Here is an 18,493-nt window from a genome sequence, read left to right as displayed (position 1 = left end):
CTACCGTCTCCATGGTAACCGGTGAGGATCTTTGTTGAGTCTGGATACCGTGTTGCCTGGCAAAAGAAGAGTCCATGAAATTTCCCCCTGCCCCAGAGTCTATCATAGCAGATGTAGGAATTAACTGTCCCTCCCACCGGATCTGAATGGGAAGCGAGCAATGGGTGTATTTCCCTTCTGAGTCCTTAGGTGAAGTTGACATCAAAGTCAAGGGAAATACCGCATCCAGGTGTAAACTTGCCTCAGAGATATCGGACTCTGCGTCCGTGTTGTCACACTCTGCCATTGCTGCCAGTACCTTATTCGGGCGATTTGGACGTTTTGGGCAGTCAATCAGAAAATGGTCCGATTGACCACAATAGAAACACAAACGCTCACGGAGCCGGTGTTCACGACGTTCGTTGGTCTCTCGCTTTTGTAGAGAGTCCACTTGCATAGGAACATCCTCGGCCTCCCGTGGCGTCTTCCTGTCGGCGTTCCGTCAAGCGGGTATCGATACGCACACAGTGTTGGAGAAACAGTTCAAAATCCCGTGGAGATTCGGCACGAGCTAACTCGTCCTTGATGGTACCGGACAAACCCTTTCTGAAAACGGACAATAGTGCATTGTTTCCCCAGTCGGTGTCTACCACTAACCTTTTGAACTCAGTGGCGTATTCGACGACAGACCGCTTTCCCTGACGTAAGGAAAGCAGAGCCGATTCAGCGGTAGCACGGCGATTAGGATCATCAAACATTTGCGCCATTGCTGTTAAAAAGTCATCCAGGTTATTTAAACAGATATCACGATTCTCTATCATAGGATTAGCCCAAGCCAGTGCTCGTGAGGTTAACAACATGATTATACATAACACTTTTGACCGGTCAGAACGGTAATAATCAGCATGTACATCATAAAACAGTATACACTGGTTAACAAACCCACGAAACTGACTACGATCACTACTGAAACGAAATGGGGGTAACCTAGGCATACCGGCAGCTGATACGGACGTAGTGGGGGCGGCTTCCTGAGCCTCCACTCTGGTTTGCAAATCCTGAATAGCCGGACCCAGTACCTGGTGATCATGGCCCAGCTGCACCTCCACATCTCTAAGCTTAGTTTGCACCGCCTCCATCTCCTGCTGCAAGGAGTTAATCATGGAGAAGAGCTGATCTACTCGTGTCTCAGTCATTGCCCCAGCGAAATCCTTTTATGGCCTGAGTATAATGTAATACTATTGTATGTACTGAGGATTTCGATTGCGTTAGGGCAATGACAACCAGAGACGAGTTCTTGGTGCAAAAGACGTTTTATAATATGTAACCACAATATGTGCACAGAACAAAATATACACAATAATAAGTAACCGCAATATGTAAAAAGAACAGTATATACACAATGGAACATAAACACAGTAAATACCTGCTGGGTTCAGAGCAAAGGGGAATTCCCGGGACCGCACACCGGACTCCCCCAGGGAGACCACCAGGAGCGAACCCCTATACAGGGCCTGTCCGGCAATCACCCCAGAAGGCCTAAATGCGCAGCAGCCGGGACACAAAAAGGGCAACAGATGAAGTCCAAAAAATGTCCATACGTGATGTGAGTCCTAGGGTGGATATGAACGGAAGGGACCGGGCAGAAGTGCCGACCAGAGACAGCAGACAGAGTCCTAGCACAGTTGGATGAGAGGTGAAGTCCAGAGCTGGTGTCAGGTGTTTCAACCGGATCCAAACAGCAATCAGGTGATGAGAGCAGCAGGGCAGGAGTACACAGAAAGCAGTATACTCAGGCAACTAGACTAAGCTTAGGGGCGGCTTTTAAACAGACAGGAAGTAGGGCAACAGAACAGAAAACTCCATGTTAACAAAGGGCAAGATCCTTCAAAAGAAAACTGGAAATCCCGGAACTCTGACAACTGGTCACCTGCGGCCGACGCCACGTTTGGCTCCCTGAAGTGGGCATTTGCTTCCTCTCCCGTGCTCCACTGTCCTGAGTTAAACCGACAGTTCACCTTGGAGGTGGATGCCTCCTCCTCTGGGGCCGGGGCAGTGCTCATGCAGAAGTCCTCCACCGGGAAGATGGTCACTTGCGGATTCTTCTCCAAGAGCTTCTCGGCGCCTGAACGCAACTACACCATCAGTGATCGAGAGCTATTAGCAGTCAGGCTGGCTCTGGAAGAATGGCGCTACCTTCTGGAGGGAGCAGTGTACCCCGTGATCATTTACATTGACCACAATAACCTGGAATACCTGCGGTCTGTTCAACGACTGAACACACGACAAGCCAGGTGGTCCTTGTTCTTTGCCAGGTTTGATTTTCAACTCCATTTTCGGTCCGCGGATAAGAACGTGCATGCAGATGCCTTGTCCAGGTCTTTCGTGCCCATGGAACAGGAGGAGGAGACATCCCAGCTCATCATCTGCCCAAGTAAAGTCATTCCGGTGGCTCCTGTCACTCTGGCTCAGATACCCCCTGGGAAGACCTATGTCTCTGAAACCGACAGACAAAAAGTCTTGCACTGGGGCCATGCCTCGAAAATAGCCAGCCATGCTGGTCAGAAGAGAACATCGAGTACGATTGTCCAGCACTATTGGTGGCCAACCCTTCGCACGGACGTCGCGTCTTTTGTCTCAGCCTGCTCCATCTGTGCCCGGAACAAGACGCCCAAACATCTGCCATATGGTCGTCTTCTGCTGCTGCCAATTCCCTCCGTTCCGTGGCAACACATTGCAATGGACTTTATTACAGACTTGCCCTTGTCCTCCGGACACATGGTCATATGGGTCGTGGTGGATCGTTTCTCCAAGATGGCTCATTTCGTTCCTATGGTCGGACTGCCCTCTGCCCAGGAGCTCGCTGACGCCTACATACAGCACATCTTCCGGTTGCATGGCTTTCCCTCACACATTGAGTCCGACAGAGGAACTCAGTTCCCCTCGCGCTTCTGGGGGGCTCTCTGCAAACATCTGGGAGTGGCTCTGGACTTTTCTTCGGCCTACCACCCTCAGTCGAATGGACAAGTGGAACAAGTCAATCAGATCCTGACCTCCTTCTTGTGCCACTACGTTAACATCCGTCACGACGATTGGTCCACGCTCCTTCCTTGGGCTGAATTCTCCCATAACCATCACGTCAGTGAGTCCTCCTCCAGCTCTCCCTTCCTTGTCGTTTACGGACTTCAGCCTTCCGTCCCATCACCGGTATCCTGTACCTCGGATGTCCCTGCTGCTGATACCGTAGTCCGTGACTTCTCAACAATTTGGAACTCTGTCAAGACGTCCCTTGGACGCGCTTCCCTGCGGATGAAGAGACATGCGGACAAGAGGCGTCTAGATCCTCTGTGCTTCTCTACAGGAGATCTGGTCTGGCTTGCTTCCAAATATGTCTGATTGAAGCTACCGACATACAAGCTGGGTCCTCGCTACATCGGGCCGTTTAAAGTCATCGGCAAGATCAATCAGGTCTCCTACAAGCTGCAGCTCCCGGCCACGATGAGGATACGCAACTCCTTCCATGTCTCCCTGCTCAAGCCGGTTGTCCTTGGTCCCTTCTCCGCTGATGCCCATTCTGCTCCTCCCCCTATTGCTGATGATGACATCTATGCGGTAAGGGATATCTTGGCCATGAAGACCGTGCGGGGACGGCAGTTCTTCCTGGTGGACTCGGCAGGGTATGGTCCTGAGGATAGGTCCTGGGAACCCCGGGAGAATGTGGGTACTCCCCTGATACGTGCCTTCCTGTCCCGGTTTCGGGGAGGGGGCGTGGGGGAGGGGGTACTGTCATGCTCCCCTGCTCCCGTGCCATGCTTCCCGGCTCCCGTGCCATGCTCCCCGGCTACCGTGCCACGCTCCACAGACCTCCGCTCCACAGCCTCCTTGCCTCCTCTCCCTCACCTGCATCCTCCAGGCGTCCTGGTCCCCGCTCCCAGCACCCTTCCGCGACTCTGAGCCCTCTGCTGGGCACTCCTGCTTCTTGTGCACTGCTTCCTGCCCTGGCTTCTGGCACCTGGGCCTCGCGCATGCGCGTTAGGGCACGCGCATGGTCATTGACCCTTTCTTAAAGGGCCAGTGTCCACTGACAGGATATTACACACACAGGTACAGGGTATAAAGGGGTTTCCTTCCAAGTGGGCGGGGCCTGTGCTTCGTGTTTAGTAAGCTAGGAGTCAGGTCCCCCTGTGCCTTTTCCATACTGACTTTTCTGTCTTGTAGAGCCGCTCCTGCCTCGCCAACCGGTCCTGACGGTTCCAGAACTCTGGACGGTGACTGCCCGCCATATCATCAGTCCCTACCGTCTCCGATCCCTGGATCTGTGTGGTGACCGACCTCCTCGCTCAGCTGGTTCCTGATTCTGCCTGACATCCTCCCGGCCTCCGAACCTGAGCTTTGTCACCCGGACTACCTTCAGAGACTCTGTGGTCCCAAGGACTTCTTCACTCCGGTCCTCTGAACAGACTGTCCTGCTACCCGTAGTGCTCCGGCTACCGGGCACCTTGCCCTTGGTGGGGTGCTCAGTCCAGTGGATCCACCTCCTGGGCCTACCCATCCTCCTGGTCCTAACATGATGCAGCCAAAAGAGTAGGTTGACCCTAAATTTCCCTCCAAAAAAGTATGCTGGCATCCACAGCCTCCTACACACACCATGATGATCCCACAACCTTCTATGCACAACTTGTTAATCCAAAAGCTCCCACAGTCTTTGGGAGAGACCCACAAACAATATGATGCCCCCCACAGACAAAATGAAAGGAACCTTCAATCCCCTTCTCATTATGAGGTCCCCCACTACCTCCAACATAGTATAAGGACTGCTACACACAGTTTGATGTCCCTACAGTCCCCACAACACACACACACACACACACGGCATTATGTCATCTTGTCAAGTGGTCAGCCCCAAAAGTACTGACAATAAAAAAATAGAAACTACTCACCTACTTCTGTTCCTCCCTATAATGTCTGCTCTGGTCACTGGATTTTGCAGACTGAGGCTCCATCCGCACAGGAGGTGAGATCTAATGATTTCATAAAACTTGCTGTGTTGTCCCTCTGAAATGCATAGAGGTGCAGCAGGGATCTGTTCAACATGATATCTGCATCAAATAGTACTGCTGAAAACTTCATCTCGGCCCGCAAACAAAACAAGCTGCCATATTGTTCCATCGGTGAGAAAATCAAAAAGCTATAGCTCTCAAAATTCAGCAATGCAAAAACTATTTTGTTTTCTATAAAATAGTTTTTATGGTGCAAAAGCTGCAAAACATAAAAAAAACCTATATAAAATGTGGCATCGTTGTAAATGTACTAAACTGAGGAATAAAGATGATTAATCACTTTTACTACAAGGTGAAGTGCGGGAAAAAAAAATCTTTGGATTCCGTCTCATAAATAGTGAAATAGAAAGCAATCCAAAAATATGATGTGCCTAAACCACATTTCACATCCACATGTTTGGCTTTGTTGTACTGAAAAAGCCCACTTTATTTATGGGGTGAGTGTCTCTAAAAGCATGATATGGGCACAATGTCAATATCATGACAAGGGCTTATTTGCTATTTTTAATTCTGCATCATTCACTGCATTTGACTCCATGGATGTTTGACACCCTGGACTAGCCAGGTTGTCACAGGTAGCACCATACACACACACGCACACACGCACCCCCCCTTAGTAAGATGACAGCAGCCAAACTACAAAACCTTTGTCACCCCCCTCCGGGTTTGATGTTTACCCAGGGGGGCGGAGCCAGGCGGTTGGCTCCCCCACCGAGGAGTTCACAGGCCCAGAGGCGGGAAAAACAGTAGATTAGCTTTGACAGTAGAGTGGAATGGAGTGAAGTTCAAGGGCAGACCTGTGCCATAGTCTACAACAGGTGTCTGGGTTGGAGCCCAGTCACCTCTGGAAAGGAGACAGATGGTGGTGGCCACCTGCAGGAATTGAGATTACAGCCGGTGAAACCGTAAGGACCGGGGATGGGCGGTGGCCCGCCGGTACCGAATCGGGGAACCGGAGCACCAGGAGGGGTACTCAGAACAAGTACGAGGCCCAGAAACAACCGGGCTGAGTCAAATCAACTGATTGAGGACTGGACTTAAGGACATTTCCCACCTAAGACCCGACTGAAGACAACAGCCCAACCATTAGGGTAACGCCACCACCCATGCATGGTGACCCGAGGGGCCAGCGTCTGCGGGCAAAGAGAGCTCTCCCGGCACATACCAAGCCGGGGAGCGGACTACCGTTGCTCAGGCATAGGAGTCGACGTTTTCTACATAAGTAATGTGCAGGAGAAAGGTGGAAACCATCAACCTGATAAGGGGAAAACTGCATCCGGCTGCGGGCACCGTTCACCATCTTGTTTCGTTTACCAAAGACTCCAGCGTGTTTGTAATAATGAGTACAAAAGTGCACCGACACATCAGTACCATCCATTCCCCCACCTCAGCACCTGCCTCGGGCCCCCGGGACCATCATCCCCCTACCCACGGAGGGGGTCAACACCAAGCTGCGCAACACCGTCCCTGGGAGCCTAGTCAACGGCAGCGGTGGTGTCCAGCCATTCACCACAACCCATGGGTGGCGTAACAAACTCAAATCCCCCTACAAACAACAGCGGCTCCAGCCGTGGACCTCCCCACCGAAGTCCCTATGCGTAGCGCCATCCCCCTTTCAGAGCGACGTGACCCCCGGGTCCGTGAGGAGCTCGAGCCACCCACCAATGAGCACGGATCCGAGTGGCTCTGCAGCTGGCCGAGCCCCGGGGCAGTACACATCAACTCTCCTGGCATCACGAACAGGATTGAACCCGTCCACTTACCTGTGGAAGTGCGCCTTGAAGTTATCGTCAGTGGAGTCCCCGTTGAAAAATTGCATAATCCGCCATCTTGTCACCATCCTGTGGCGCGAAGTTTCCCGCCCAAGCCATCTTCTCCAAGCAAACGGGCGCGAAAGTAGAGCCCCGCCCCCTGAGAGCAGAGCGGTGCAGAAAGCAAGCGGAGTGCCCCAAAAAGACCAAGGGGGGTGGGTGAAGATTCTGCCTCATGTGACCGAAGGGATAAAGGGCAGGGACTCCAGGACTCTGCCACCTGTTGTGTTCCTGGAACCCGAAAGTGCACCATGTCCGCCCTGTCCGGAGAACCAGAGTTCCCCGCGCCCGCGCCCGGAACAGCGGCATGGGTGGAAGCTCAGACGACCATGATGTGCTGCTGTCTCCAAGCCCAGGTACGCTTTCTTATGGAGCGATGGGCGGCCGAGATGGAGGGGATAGCCGCCGCCATGCGGGCACGTGAAGTGGCGTCAGTGTTGGAGGAAAGGGTACGCGACCCACGCCCCTGTGTCCCGGTGGGACCGGCCGCTGCAGCTGAGGGACCCGGTCTGCTCCCGCCCTCCCTACTGCCTCCCCCACTGCCCGTAATGGTCACCGCTACCTCTCCGCTCGGATCCCCACCCCCGTCACCGGTGGCGGAGTCCATCCCAGACGCCTGTGAGGAGCCTGCACTACCCCTGCTCCCGTGGAGGTCCAATTCCCGGAACGCCGGTCCCAGAAGGAGCCCTGTTTGAGGAGGTCCCGGCCCCGGCAGTCCGCCCAGCCAGGGAGGAGAAGAGCACTGCCCGGAAGAAGGCCCAGCAGGTGAGGCTGGTCGTCTCCGGGTCTCAGACCTCGGCTGGGGTCCCAAGGGGTGGCCGCTGCCAAGCAGCAGGGCCGGCCGTGACACAGTGGGGTTCCCCACGGAGGGTGTCGGTTGTCGCCGGCACTGGAGAGCACCAACTGGGCCAGATCCCCGCACAAAGAGACCCTGGTCAGGTAGACGCCCCGTATTGGGAGCAGCGGCCAAACCAGCTGGGCCGGGAGATCGAGGCCTGTGAGAGGCGGAAGGCAGAAATCCTGACCCATACCATCCGGGAGAAGGAGAAGCTGAGGAGTGCCACCTACCGGGTGCGGGGCACGACATATCAAGGCCAAGTCCGCCGGTTTGACCCCCAGCATGGATGGCGGTTCATCTTTGAGCCGGGCCTGGAGGCCAAAATTGTCGTCTCCCGATGGGATGTCAACTCCCACCTCCCGTTGGGCCACCCAGACTAAGATCTGGTACCAGAAGATCTCGTGATCTACACCCGGCATTGCGGGGAGAGGGGCTGGTTTGCCCTCAGTGTTAAAAGGAGGGTGCGCCAAAATGTCCCGGAGCACCCACAGTGCCCTCCCCCGGCGTACAGAGCTGAAGAAGATGAAAGTTAAAGGCAGTGGATCCCGGCTGCCAGGTTGAAAAAGTCCCCGTTGGGACTTTGTTTTTGCCCCGTTTTTGAAAAGAGACAAGGCCAAGAACTTGCAGACCACCCAAAAACTGTTGGGTTTGTAAATAATCTTTTGACCAGCCTGTCCCGTTTCACGACCTCCAGAGAGGCAGACTGGAGGATGGGCCTGGGGAAAGTGATGGCTGAGGCCCCGTCACCACTGTAACCGGTGGTGATTCTCCGGGTCAGGTGTCCCCTGGACGTGGGGCCCCTGAGAGACAAGCAGGTGTGAGTCCCTGTACCCGTCCCGTTAAACAACCTGGGCCCGTTCCTGGACTGGGGAAAAGGGTTGCTGCCCATTTCTTAGGGGCAGAATCAAGGCTAGGTTTCTTTGGGTGGGTGACTGAAGGACCCGGTCCCGTTCCCGTATTAATAAAAATGTTATATTTTTGCAACGTTTAAGAGTAGAGATGAGCGAACCAGTCCCGGTTCGGCTCGAGGTCGGTTCGCCGAACGGAGGTCCCGTTCGAGTTCGGTTCGTCGAACGTTCGACGAACCGAACTCGAGCCAATAGGAAACAATGGCAGGCAATCACAAACACAGAAAAACACCTAGAAAACACCCTCAAAGGTGTCCAAAAGGTGACAAACAACTCACAACACAACACAAACACATGGGAAAGTGACAAGGACATATACTCATGCGAAAACAAAACAGCTGGACAAGGAAAAAGAGGAGGACACACAGATATATGAGTATATGCAAGGAAACATCGATTCCATTATTGTGCAACTTGAGCCCTGCTCATTTTAGGCTTCCAATCTGGATAAATTGCCTGAGCTCGCCACATACGCCTTGGGGATCTTGTCATGTCCTGCAGCCAGTGTTCTCTCGGAACCTGTCTTCAGTGCTGCTGGTGGTCTGCTGGCAGATAAGCACACGCATCTGTCCACTGACAATGTGGACATGGCTCTCAGAGGACTTTTCTTCCCCTGGGTCAGCCAGGGGACGGGAAAGGCACGCGTATTTTTGAGAGTGCTTCATGCAAAGCATCTTTTTCTTTTTCAAAAGGGGGGGTCAACCGATGCCAGTCAAGTGGGGTGTGTGTGGCCCAGTTAGTGGCAACAAAGGAGACTGTGGTTGGAGTCCCCTCGCTGTGTTTCTAAAAGAACCAAGATGAACAAGTCATGGCTCTCAGAGGACTTTTCTTCCCCTGGGTCAGCCAGGGGACGGGAAAGGCACGCGTATTTTTGAGAGTGCTTCATGCAAAGCATCTTTTTCTTTTTCAAAAGGGGGGGTCAACCGATGCCAGTCAAGTGGGGTGTGTGTGGCCCAGTTAGTGGCAACGAGGGAGACTGTGGTTGGAGTCCCCTCGCTGTGTTTCTAAAAGAACCAAGATGAACAAGTCATGGCTCTCAGAGGACTTTTCTTCCCCTGGGTCAGCCAGGGGACGGGAAAGGCACGCGTATTTTTGAGAGTGCTTCATGCAAAGCATCTTTTTCTTTTTCAAAAGGGGGGGTCAACCGATGCCAGTCAAGTGGGGTGTGTGTGGCCCAGTTAGTGGCAACGAGGGAGACTGTGGTTGGAGTCCCCTCGCTGTGTTTCTAAAAGAACCAAGATGAACAAGTCATGGCTCTCAGAGGACTTTTCTTCCCCTGGGTCAGCCAGGGGACGGGAAAGGCACGCGTATTTTTGAGAGTGCTTCATGCAAAGCATCTTTTTCATCTTGAAAATTGGGTCAACTGATGCCAGTCAAGTGGGGTGTGTGTGGCCCAGTTAGTGGCAACGAGGGAGACTGTGGTTGGAGTCCCCTCGCTGTGTTTCTAAAAGAACCAAGATGAACAAGTCATGGCTCTCAGAGGACTTTTCTTCCCCTGGGTCAGCCAGGGGACGGGAAAGGCACGCGTATTTTTGAGAGTGCTTCATGCAAAGCATCTTTTTCTTTTTCAAAAGGGGGGGTCAACCAATGCCAGTCAAGTGGGGTGTGTGTGGCCCAGTTAGTGGCAACGAGGGAGACTGTGGTTGGAGTCCCCTCGCTGTGTTTCTAAAAGAACCAAGATGAACAAGTCATGGCTCTCAGAGGACTTTTCTTCCCCTGGGTCAGCCAGGGGACGGGAAAGGCACGCGTATTTTTGAGAGTGCTTCATGCAAAGCATCTTTTTCTTTTTCAAAAGGGGGGGTCAACCGATGCCAGTCAAGTGGGGTGTGTGTGGCCCAGTTAGTGGCAACGAGGGAGACTGTGGTTGGAGTCCCCTCGCTGTGTTTCTAAAAGAACCAAGATGAACAAGTCATGGATCTCAGAGGACTTTTCTTCCCCTGGGTCAGCCAGGGGACGGGAAAGGCACGCGTATTTTTGAGAGTGCTTCATGCAAAGCATGTTTTTCATCTTGAAAATTGGGTCAACTGACGCCAGTGAAGTGGGGTGTGTGTGGCCCAGTTAGTGGCAACGAGGGAGACTGTGGTTGGAGTCCCCTCGCTGTGTTTCTAAAAGAACCAAGATGAACAAGTCATGGCTCTCAGAGGACTTTTCTTCCCCTGGGTCAGCCAGGGGACGGGAAAGGCACGCGTATTTTTGAGAGTGCTTCATGCAAAGCATCTTTTTCTTTTTCAAAAGGGGGGGTCAACCGATGCCAGTGAAGTGGGGTGTGTGTGGCCCAGTTAGTGGCAACGAGGGAGACTGTGGTTGGAGTCCCCTCGCTGTGTTTCTAAAAGAACCAAGATGAACAAGTCATGGCTCTCAGAGGACTTTTCTTCCCCTGGGTCAGCCAAGGGACGGGAAAGGCACGCGTATTTTTGAGAGTGCTTCATGCAAAGCATCTTTTTCTTTTTCAAAAGGGGGGGTCAACCGATGCCAGTCAAGTGGGGTGTGTGTGGCCCAGTTAGTGGCAACGAGGGAGACTGTGGTTGGAGTCCCCTCGCTGTGTTTCTAAAAGAACCAAGATGAACAAGTCATGGCTCTCAGAGGACTTTTCTTCCCCTGGGTCAGCCAGGGGACGGGAAAGGCACGCGTATTTTTGAGAGTGCTTCATGCAAAGCATCTTTTTCTTTTTCAAAAGGGGGGGTCAACCGATGCCAGTCAAGTGGGGTGTGTGTGGCCCAGTTAGTGGCAACGAGGGAGACTGTAATTGGAGTCCCCTCGCTGTGTTTTACATGCTTTTAGAAGGTCATGACATGGCTTGGAGGTTGACTTTCAGCATCTGCAAACTGTTGGCTACCAAAATGCTGCCTTTCCAACACCTGTGGTTATAGACAATGAGGAACATACTGATGAAGATGAGACGCAGATACCCGATTGGGATGACAACTGAAATATTCGGTCAGGGCAAGAAGAGGCTCGGTCTGAGGGGGAGGGGAGTGCAAACACAACAATTTATGATGAAGTTCTAGATCCCACCTACTGTCAACCCACAGTCAGACACTCGAGGAGGTCAACAGAGGCGGTGGAGGAGGATGCAACCGACGATGAAGTTACCTTGCGCCTTCCTGGACAGAGTCGGAGCACTGGTAGCACGTCTACAACTGCATCCTCAGCCACCACTCTGCCTCTGAGCATTATTCGGGGTGGATCAACAGGTCGCATGGCCTCTAAGCCTTGCCTAGCCTGGTCCTTTTTTGACATAGAAAAAGATCGCCCAAATTATGTGATCTGTAAAATTTGTCATGGTTCTCTTAGTAGAGGTCAAAACCTCAGCAGTTTGACAACTTCTTCCATGAATCGTCACATGAATAAATATCATATGGCCCGGTGGGAAGCTCACCGTGCTGCAATGCGGCCTAGCGGAGCGAACCATCCACCGCCTGCCCCTTCCAGTGCATCTGCGCGCTCGTCATCTTATAGGACTGTGGGGACAGCTGTCACACCTGTTTTTCCACCCACAACTTCCACCACTGTAACCGCAACAGGCAGTTTGCTTGGTAGGTCGTCAGTTGGTTTGGAAGGGGAAACAAGTACGTGTGTACAGCTCTCTCAGACATCGATAGCACCAACGTTGGATGAAGGCAACATCATGTCTCCGCCTGCACTTTCCTCACAAACCTGCATTTTTCCAGGGACACCCTACTCAACACCGTCTACACACAGCAGCCAGATCTCTGTCCCTCAGATGTGGTCAAATAAAAGGCCACTTCCTGCGACCCATGACAAAGCTAAGAGGTTGACTCTATCCCTCTGTAAGCTGTTGGCTACCGAAATGCTGCCTTCCCTCCTAGTGGACACACAGGATTTTAGAGACCTTATGTCTGTCGCTGTGATCCAGTACAAGATGCCCAATCACCACTGCTTCTCCAAGAACAGCATGCCCGCACTACACCAGCATGTCGCACACAACATCACCACTTCCTTGAGCAACTCTGTGTGCGACAGGGTGCATTTCAACACAGATACTTGGACCAGTAAGCATAGACAGGGTCATTACATATCACTGACTGGGCACTGGCAAACTATGGTGAGAGATGGAGAAGGGTCTGCTGTCCAAGTCTTGCCGTCCCCACGAGTTGTTTCAATCCTTCTTCTGTATGTAGAAGTTAATACACTGCTTCTGCCTCTTCAACCTCGTGTGGGTCCTCCACCTTGGCGCAAACCCTGTGTGGTCAGGCCACCCTTCCTTGTAACTGCGCACAAGGAATACCACGCACCTCCTTACTATGCTGGCAGCAGAGCTCAATGCCATCAGGCGGTCAAAGGTTTACTTTGAAATGTATGGGAAATGTGAGTCACACCGCTGAGAAGTTGTGGACGGTTAGCTCTGGAGACCGAGTTTCATCAATGGTTGTCTCCACTGAACCAGCAGCCAGGGAAGGCTGGGTGCGACAATGATGCAAACATGGGTGCGGCCCTTCGCTGTGACAATGTGACACACATGGCTTGTGTGTTTCACGTGTTGAACCTGGTTGTCCAGCAATTTTTAAAGCACTATCCTGGCCCACATGGCCTTCTGCAGAGAGCACGGTGTAACGCCTTCCTTGATCCACACACTCAGATGGGCTGTTAATGATAGGCTAGAGGGAAGCCACTCACCAAGTAGGACCCCTAGAACCCTGAAACCCTTTAACCCCTATACAGGGATTAGGAATTACACAGGGCCCAAGGTGATTAATACCTGTGGAAGGCTGCAGTTCCAGAGAATAGTAGTCAGGCAGGGTCAAAACATTAATTGAGGAACAGGAACAGAATGGGATGGGCAGGACTTAATCAGAAAACAAGCAGAGGTGAAATGCGGATCGGCCAACAAGGTACATAAACAGCAAGCAGGAAAAGTAGTCAGGTAACAAGCACACAAAATCATAAAACAGAACTGGGGGTAAAATTAACCAGAGGTTCATAGCTATGTCTGGCAGTGGTCAAAAGACAGGATGGGCATAAAAAAGGGTGTGGTGTCTTCCCATTGGTTGTAGCTGTATGATGGTATTTCATCTGTGAGATACCCACCAGCTACATTCAGCCAGAGATTCTGCATCTGTCAAGGTAATGCAGCCCAGTGTGTGAGCATAACCTGCATCCACCTGCGCTGCTGGCATCGACTCCTCTCCCATCATCAGCACTATTCATGAAAGGAACACGTTGTCACCTGGCGACCGGAGTACAAATTGACGGAGCAGACTCCGTTGGTGACTTAACAGCCGTGTGCGGCAATGATGCAAACCTGGCTGCGGGCCATCAGCATGGCAATGTGACACACGTGCCTTGTATGGCTTACGTGTTGAACCTAATTCTCCATCAATTTTTAAAACACCATCACGGCCTACATGGCCTTGTGCAGCGTGCACGCTCGCTATGTGCTCACTTCCATCGTGCGCACACTGTACGAATTCAAAGTAATCCAGAATACTGGGTTGCCACACTGTTACATCCCCGGTACAAGACAAAATTTGGCAAAATAATTCGTGCCATAGAAATGGACGCACGTATACAGGAGTATCTGCATAATGTGGTACGCAATCTTAGATCTACTTTACCACTAAACACCAGTGCTGCACAGAGTGAATCTCAACGCTTTGTCATGGATAGGAGGAAATGGTCTTTTACTTGTCCACATCTGAGGGACCGAGGGCTGGCTGCTCTGCTGAGATGGCGTTGAGTACGGTGTCCCTGCAGAGTTGCACTTTTGGCCATATACCAAAATGAGTTGAAAAAGGACAGATGCTGGTGGAAAGGGGAACAGGTGTGTTAGAAAGGGGAAATAAGTTTTGTCCCGTGGATTTGGTGGTTAAGCAACAGTAACATTTGCTGAAGAAACACCATCTGTTACAGTGTGACTGGCAGATTTGGATAAAGTGGTATATACTATGTTACCGCTATATAACGTAAATTAATAAGAAAAGAAAGAGAAAGGTATATATCACCTTCAGCAGTCAGTGTCCACCGTGCTCCCAGTTGGAAAAGGAGAGTTTGGCAACTGGAAGGTTTGGTGGAGGATACAGAGCTGTGTGGCTATGAAACTAATAGTAGCCTGAACCGAGTTAGACGCCATTCGGATCTGGAGACTGGGAGCCCTGTTAGCGTCACAGGGTCCACATGCCCACCCAGCCCAGGAACTCCCTGTTAATCACACAGGGGCCATTGAGTACGCTGACCATGTGCGTAGGGGCCACACCTGTGGACAGCAGGCGCATCAGCAGCAGCAGGCCTGTTAATGCCACTGGGCTGCACAAGCAGGACTGGTAGGACAGGAGCTGGTCTTAACCGTTCTGCGTTACCAACTGTGGTGGTGGCCTGCATCCACCACCCTATCCCTGCCTACCTATGGCCTAAAGCCGCAATGGGTTCAACACATGGAGGTGTGCTCTTTCGTAGCATAATAGAAGACTGCGCACCTCCTTGTTGGCTCCAGCCCCTTTTATAACCTGGGTCCGCCCCAAACCAGGGTGAACCACAATGCACCTCCTGGAGACAAAAGTAAAGTGACACGTCATGAGTGGCATAAGTAGCGTCCTATTTGGAACCGCAACTTCAATGATGACCTCATGGCTGCCATGACCCAAACACCTCACCAGTCATCGTCTGACCATCAATAATGCGGTGACAAGTCATAGGGGTGGCCCTCTGCAAGCCATTTGGGAGGACAGCTGATGCCCTGTGGTCTATATGGGACCCCCACATCAGGGGCAGGGCCCAAGAGTTCATTACCGTACCTAGTCTCTGATGCTGTAAGTTCCTGAGCATGCTCAGTAGCATGAAATACAGTCTCTGAAAAAGGACTATCAGCTTTAGCATGGTGTCTAGGCACAAAACAGGACTTAGACCCGGCACGGAATGCAAGCACCTGTGCAAAGAGGCTTTTCACACTTAGTGTGGGAGCATGCGCTGTATCCCGAAATGAAGACTTAAAGAGTTAAAAAAAGGTGGAGTGTGCAATGCAGGCAGACGTGCTGCAAATATCTTTACAATAGTGTGAATAGACAAAAGTCCAGTAGCCACGTTTAGGATGCCACTAGGTACACTGACTGTTTGCTAGTATAATGGCTTAGTTAAAAAAAGGTGGAGTGTGCAATGCAGGCAGACGTGCTGCAAATATCTTTACAATAGTGTGAATAGACAAAAGTCCAATAGCCACGTTTAGGATGCCACTAGGTACACTGACTGTTTGCTAGTATAATGGCTTAGTTATAATGAGTTGGAGTGTGCAATGCAGGCAGACGTGCTGCAAATATCTTTACAATAGTGTGAATAGACAAAAGTCCAATAGCCACGTTTAGGATGCCACTAGGTACACTGACTGTTTGCTAGTATAATGGCTGAGTTAAAAAAGGTGGAGTGTGCAATGCAGGCAGACGTGCTGCAAATATCTTTACAATAGTGTGAATAGACAAAAGTCCAATAGCCACGTTTAGGATGCCACTAGGTACACTGACTGTTTGCTAGTATAATGGCTGAGTTAAAAAAAGGTGGAGTGTGCAATGCAGGCAGACGTGCTGCAAATAACTTTACAATAGTGTGAATAGACAAAAGTCCAATAGCCACGTTTAGGATGCCAGTAGGTACACTGACTGTTTGCTAGTATAATGGCTGAGTTAAAAAAGGTGGAGTGTGCAATGCAGGCAGACGTGCTGCAAATATCTTTACAATAGTGTGAATAGACAAAAGTCCAATAGCCACGTTTAGGATGCCACTAGGTACACTGACTGTTTGCTAGTATAATGGCTTAGTTATAATGAGTTGGAGTGTGCAATGCAGGCAGACGTGCTGCAAATATCTTTACAATAGTGTGAATAGACAAAAGTCCAATAGCCACGTTTAGGATGCCACTAGGTACACTGACTGTTTGCTAGTATAATGGCTTAGTTAAAAAAAGGTGGAGTGTGCAATGCAGGCAGACGTGCTGCAAATATCTGTACAATAGTGTGAATAGACAAAAGTCCAATAGCCACGTTTAGGATGCCACTAGGTACACTGACTGTTTGCTAGTATAATGGCTTAGTTAAAAAAAGGTGGAGTGTGCAATGCAGGCAGACGTGCTGCAAATATCTTTACAACAGTGTGAATAGACAAAAGTCCAATAGCCACGTTTAGGATGCCACTAGGTACACTGACTGTTTGCTAGTATAATGGCTGAATTAAAAAAAGGTGGAGTGTGCAATGCAGGCAGACGTGCTGCAAATATCTTTACAATAGTGTTAATAGACAAAAGTCCAATAGCCACGTTTAGGATGCCACTAGGTACACTGACTGTTTGCTAGTATAATGGCTTAGTTAAAAAAAGGTGGAGTGTGCAATGCAGGCAGACGTGCTGCAAATATCTTTACAATAGTGTGAATAGACAAAAGTCCAATAGCCACGTTTAGGATGCCACTAGGTACACTGACTGTTTGCTAGTATAATGGCTGAGTTAAAAAAAGGTGGAGTGTGCAATGCAGGCAGACGTGCTGCAAATATCTTTACAATAGTGTGAATAGACAAAAGTCCAATAGCCACGTTTAGGATGCCACTAGGTACACTGACTGTTTGCTAGTACAATGGCTGAGTTAAAAAAAGGTGGAGTGTGCAATGCAGGCAGACGTGCTGCAAATATCTTTACAATAGTGTGAATAGACAAAAGTCCAATAGCCACGTTTAGGATGCCACTAGGTACACTGACTGTTTGCTAGTATAATGGCTGAGTTAAAAAAAAGGTGGAGTGTGCAATGCAGGCAGACGTGCTGCAAATATCTTTACAATAGTGTGAATAGACAAAAGTCCAATAGCCACGTTTAGGATGCCACTAGGTACACTGACTGTTTGCTAGTATAATGGCTTAGTTATAATGAGTTGGAGTGTGCAATGCAGGCAGACGTGCTGCAAATATCTTTACAATAGTGTGAATAGACAAAAGTCCAATAGCCACGTTTAGGATGCCACTAGGTACACTGACTGTTTGCTAGTATAATGGCTTAGTTATAATGAGTTGGAGTGTGCAATGCAGGCAGACGTGCTGCAAATATCTTTACAATAGTGTGAATAGACAAAAGTCCAATAGCCACGTTTAGGATGCCACTAGGTACACTGACTGTTTGCTAGTATAATGGCTTAGTTATAATGAGTTGGAGTGTGCAATGCAGGCAGACGTGCTGCAAATATCTTTACAATAGTGTGAATAGACTAAAGTCCAATAGCCACGTTTAGGATGCCACTAGGTACACTGACTGTTTGCTAGTATAATGGCTTAGTTAAAAAAAGGTGGAGTGTGCAATGCAGGCAGACGTGCTGCAAATATCTGTACAATAGTGTGAATAGACAAAAGTCCAATAGCCACGTTTAGGATGCCACTAGGTACACTGACTGTTTGCTAGTATAATGGCTTAGTTAAAAAAAGGTGGAGTGTGCAATGCAGGCAGACGTGCTGCAAATATCTTTACAACAATGTGAATAGACAAAAGTCCAATAGCCACGTTTAGGATGCCACTAGGTACACTGACTGTTTGCTAGTATAATGGCTGAATTAAAAAAAGGTGGAGTGTGCAATGCAGGCAGACGTGCTGCAAATATCTTTACAATAGTGTGAATAGACAAAAGTCCAATAGCCACGTTTAGGATGCCACTAGGTACACTGACTGTTTGCTAGTATAATGGCTTAGTTAAAAAAAGGTGGAGTGTGCAATGCAGGCAGACGTGCTGCAAATATCTTTACAATAGTGTGAATAGACAAAAGTCCAATAGCCACGTTTAGGATGCCACTAGGTACACTGACTGTTTGCTAGTATAATGGCTGAGTTAAAAAAAGGTGGAGTGTGCAATGCAGGCAGACGTGCTGCAAATATCTTTACAATAGTGTGAATAGACAAAAGTCCAATAGCCACGTTT

This window comes from Anomaloglossus baeobatrachus, chromosome 5, assembly GCF_048569485.1.
Source record: "Anomaloglossus baeobatrachus isolate aAnoBae1 chromosome 5, aAnoBae1.hap1, whole genome shotgun sequence".
Classification (NCBI taxonomy): Eukaryota; Metazoa; Chordata; class Amphibia; order Anura; family Aromobatidae; genus Anomaloglossus; species Anomaloglossus baeobatrachus.
This window is presented reverse-complemented; position numbering follows the sequence as displayed.